Source organism: Mustela lutreola, chromosome 5 (genome assembly GCF_030435805.1).
Source record: "Mustela lutreola isolate mMusLut2 chromosome 5, mMusLut2.pri, whole genome shotgun sequence".
Lineage (NCBI taxonomy): Eukaryota > Metazoa > Chordata > Mammalia > Carnivora > Mustelidae > Mustela > Mustela lutreola.
In genome coordinates this window covers 154,110,650-154,115,978 of record NC_081294.1, presented here as the reverse complement: position 1 = coordinate 154,115,978, position 5,329 = coordinate 154,110,650, and the positions used below count along the sequence as shown (strand labels likewise).

Here is a 5,329-nt window from a genome sequence, read left to right as displayed (position 1 = left end):
TTTCTTAACAATTTCATAATTACCTAGTTGGGTTTGTTTAATGTCCATGAGGTTTTCGAAATATTAGTATTGCTGTGCTCATTTTCTTCCTAAAAAAGGTATACTCAATTAGCTGATGGTTTTGAAACCTAGAACATCTACAACTAACAAGACTATGGTCACTCAACATGCAGAAGTAATAAATAAGACTTATTTATCTGAACCTCAAGAGGGCTTCATAAAATTCCCAGATGAAGAAACTAAGAATTATTTTCTAACTACTTTTTTTTATGCAACTGTGTCCTAACCCTAATAAGGGTGACTACTTAAAATAATAGAGAGAGTAAAATTCCCTGCCAAGATGTGACATGACTTTCTGGGATGTGTCCACCCAGAGATCTAGGACTAAATAAATTTGTAGTTGATCAGCAGTGCTTTTCAAGAACAATCTTGATCAAAAGGTGGAAATGTGAAAGGTAAAATGAAATGCAATCACCCATGTCAAACTTTTAAATGGAAACAGGAGGCCATTAAAGAAGTAGTCTTTGGACTGCTGGATGAACCTATAGACTTTGACCTGGGATACACTGCAAATATTCTAAGGATGCTGCCTAAACATCTGCAATTTGCTGTAGATAGAGACTTTGCTTAGTGATAGTCTTAGCAGCCAATTACCTTCAGCTAAGATTACTTTTCTGCTATAAACATTAATCATGATTCTTTTTTTGTTGTTCTTTAATTACTTTTATTTTTTAATTTTTTAAATTTCTTTTCAGTGTTCCAGAATGCATTGTTTATGCACCACACCCAGTGCTCCATGCAATACATGGCCTCCTTAATACCCACCACCAGGCTCACCCAACCTCCCACTGACTCCCCTCCAAACCCCTCAGTTTGTTTCTAAGAGTCCACAGTCTCTCAGGACTTTTCTTCCAATATCCCCCAACGTACTTCTCCTCTCCATCTTCCCATGTTCTCCACGCTATTCCTTATATTCCACAAATAAGCAAAACCATATGATAATCGATGCTCTCTGCTTGACTTACCTCACTCAGCAGAATCTCTTCCAGTCCCGTTCATGGTGATACAAAATTTGGGTATTCATCCTTTCTGCTGGAGACATAATACTGCATAGTATATATGGATCATATCTTCTTTATCCATTCATCTGTTGAAGGGCATCTTGGACCTTTCCACAGTTTGATGACTGTGACCATTGCTGCTATGAACATTGGGGTACAGATGGTCCTTCTCTTCACTATATCTGTATCTTTAGGGTAAATACCCAATAGTGCAATTGAAGGGTCATAGGGAAGCTCTATTTTTAATTTCTTAAGGAACCTGCCACTGTTTTCCAAAGTGGCTGCACCATATTGCATTGCCACCAACAGTGGAAGAGGGTTCCCCTTTCCCCACATCCTCTCCAACACATGTTGTTTACTGTCTTGATTATTTTGGTCATTCTAACGTGTAAGGTGATATCTTAATGTGGTTTTGATTTTAATCTCCCTGATTGCTAATAATGATGAGCATTCACAAATCAATCAGTGTGATAGAACAAATCAATAAGAGAAGAGAGAACCACATGGTCCTCTCAATTGATGCAGGAAAAGCATTTGACAAGATACAGCATCCATTTCTGATTAATATGATTCAAAGTATAGGGATAGAAGGAAAATTCCTGAACTTCATAAAAGCTATCTATGAAAAACCCACAGCAAATAACATCCTCAATGAGGAAAAGCTGACAGCCTTCCCTTCGGGATCAGCAAGAAGTCAAGGATGCCCACTCTCACTTGTTCAACATAGAAGTCCTAGCAACAGTAATTAGACAACAAAAAGAAATAAAAGTTATTAAAATATGCAATGAAGAAGTCAAACTCTTTCTCTTTGGAGATAACCTCATACTTTATATGGAAAACCCAAAAGACTCCACCCCCAAACTACTAGAACTCATACAGCAATTCAGTAATGTGGCAGGATACACAATCAAAGTACAGAAATCAGTTGATTTCTTATACACTAACAATGAAAATACAGAAAGGGAGGATGCATGTGTGTACCCATTCATCTCTCCCTCTAACTTGGGTTTGACGTACAGGCTCCTGGAGAAGATGGCTGTCCCAGGTGTGTCTGGCTGGTCCCAGAAAGTGCAATGTTTTAGTACAACTGTAGTCAGGCCATTTTTCAAGCTCATGCAGCCACCTGTTCAGGTATATGGCATCGAACATTGCTATGCCACTGCTCTTTATTCCACTGCATCTAAACAGAATAAACTGGAACAAGTAGAGAAAGATTGTTGAGAGTAGAACAAATCTTGAAAGAACCCCAAATGGCTGCTGCTTCCATTATGAATCCCTATAAATAGTGTTCTGTGAAAGTGAAAAGCCTAAATGACATAAGCACAAAAGAGACGTTCTCTCCTCTCACATCCAACCCAATCAATGTGTTCATAAAGTATGGTCACTTGGACAATACCGCTGGAGTCATTTATGCCTTTTTGACCATGATAAGAATCCACCATGGAGAAGTACTGTGCACAGTGACCACTGCATCTCCTTTAGATGAAGACACTCTTAATAAATTAAAAATGGCCCTGAATAGCTTCCTAAATAAAGGCTAGGTCTTCAAATTGGAAGTTAAGACTGATCCATCAGTCATGCATGAAATGATTGTCTGTATCAGAGAGAAATATGCTAAGTCTGTGAAAACCAAGATTCAGAAGCTAAGCAGGGCCATGCTGGAGGTTTTCTGAAAGTGCTGATTCTCTGTCAGTGAAAATTCCTAAACCTGAAGGAACAATAAAATGCTTCCTTAACAACAACAACAACAATACAGAAAGGGAAATTAGAGAATTAATTCAATTTACTATAACACCAAGAACCATAAGATACCTGGGAATAAACCTAACCAAAGACATAAAGGATCTGTACTTGAGGAACTACTCATGAAACTTTCATGAGAAACTCATGAAAGAAATTGAAGAAGACACAAAAAGATGGAAGACCATTCCATGCTCTTGGATCAGAAGAATAAACATTGTTAAAATATCTATACTGCCTAGAGCAATCTCTACTTTCAATGCCATTCAGATCAAAATTCCACTGGCATTTTTCAAAGAGCTGGAACAAATAATCCTAAAATTTATATGGAACCAGAAGAGTCCCCAAATTGCTAAGGAAATGTTGATAAAGAAAAACAAAACTACGGGCACCACGTTGCCTGATTTTAAGCTTTACTAGAAGGCCGTGGTCACCAAAACAGCAAGATACTGGCACAGAAACAGAAACATAGACCAGTGGAACAGAGTGGAGAGCCCAGATATGGACCCTTAACTCTATGGTCAAATTATCTTTCACAAAACAGGAAAAAATATACAGTGGAAAAAAGACAGTCTCTTCAATAAATGGTGTGGGGACAATTGGACAGCTATGTGTAAAGAAATAAAACTCTTGATAAAATCCCAATAGTTCATTTTTGCCCTTGCTTCCCTTGCCTTTGGCGAAGTTTTAGGAAGATGTTGCTGTGGCTGAGGTCGAAGAGGTTGCTGCCTGTGTTCTCCTCAAGGATTTTGATGGATTCCTTTCTCACATTGAGGTCCTTCATCCATTTTGAGTCTATTTTTGTGTGTGGTGTAAGTAAATGGTCCAATTTCATTTTTCTGCATGTGGCTGTCCAATTTTCCCAACACCATTTATTGAAGAGGCTGTCTTTTTTCCATTAGACATTCTTTCCTGCTTTATCGAAGATTAATTGACCATAGAGTTGAGGGTCTATTTCTGGGCTCTCTATTCTGTTCCATTGATCTATGTGTCTGTTTTTGTGCCAGTACCATGCTGTCTTGATGATGACAGCTTTGTAATAGAGCTTGAAGTCCGGAATTGTGATGCCACCAACTTTGTCTTTCTTTTTCAATATCCCTTTGGCTATTCAAGGTCTTTTCTGGTTCCATATACATTTTAGAATTATTTGTTCCATTTCTTTGAAAAATATGGATGGTACTTTGATAGGAATTGCATTAAATGTGTAGATTGCTTTAGGTAGCATAGACATTTTCACAATATTTATTCTTCCAATCCAAGAGCATTAAACATTTTTCCATTTCTTTTTGTCTTCCTCAATTTATTTCATGAGTACTTTATAGTTTTCTGAGTATAAATTCTGTGCCTCTTTGGTTAGGTCTATTCCTAGATATCTTATGGTTTGGGGTGCAATTGTAAATGGGATTGACTCCTTAATTTCTCTTTCTTCTGTCTTTTGTTGGTGTAGAAAAATACAACTGATTTCTGTGCATTGATTTTATATCCTGACACGTTACTGAATTTCTGTACAAGTTCTAGCAGTTTTGGAGTGGAGTCTTTTGGGTTTTCCACATATAGTATCATATCATCTGCAAAGAGTGATAGTTCGATCAAAAGCTTTTGCACAGCAAAGGAAACAGTTAATAAAATCAAAAGACAACTGACAGAATGGGAGAAGATATTTGCAAACAACATATCAGATAAAGGACTAGTGTCCAAAATCTATAAAGAACTTAGCAAACTCAACACCCAAAGAACAAATAATCCAATCAAGAAATGGGCAGAGGACATGGACAGACATTTCTGCAAAGAAGACATCCAGATGGCCAATAGACACATGAAAAAGTGCTCCATATCACTCAGCATCAGGGAAATACAAATCAAAACCACAATGAGATATCACCTCACACAAGTCAGAATGGCTAAAATCAACAAGTCAGGAAATGACAGATGCTGGCGAGGATGTGGAGAAAGGGGAACCCTCCTACACTGTTGGTGGGAATGCAAGCTGGTGCAGCCACTCTGGAAAACAGCATGGAGGTTCCTCAAAATGTTGGATAGAACTGCCCTATGACCCAGCAATTGCACTATTGGGTATTTACCCTAAAGATATGGACGTAGTGATCCGAAGGGGCACATGCACCTGAATGTTTATAGCAGCAATGTCCACAATAGCCAAACTATGGAAAGAACCTACATGTCCATCAACAGATGAATGGATCAAGAAGATGTGGTATATATACACAATGGAATACTATGCAGCCATCAGAAGAAATGAAATCTTGCCATTTGCGACAACATGGATGGAACTAGAGCATATCATGCTTAGCGAAATAAGTCAAGCAGAGAAAGACAACTATCATATGATCTCCCTGATATGAGAAAGTGGTGATGCAACATGGGGGCTTAAGTGGGTAGGAGAAGAATAAATGAAACAAGATGGGATGGGAGGGAGACAAACCAAAAGTGACTCTTAATCTCACAAAACAAACTGAGGGTTGCTGGGGGGAGGGAGGTTGGGAGAAGGGGGTGGGATTATGGACATTGGG

General features: G+C 38.4%; 1 pseudogene; it reads left to right on the top strand.

Moving 5' to 3' along the window:
* The first annotated feature begins 2,093 nt into the window (after positions 1-2,093).
* On the top strand, positions 2,094-2,734 carry LOC131831444 (ATP synthase subunit O, mitochondrial-like; annotated as a pseudogene).
* The last annotated feature ends 2,595 nt before the right edge of the window (positions 2,735-5,329 follow it).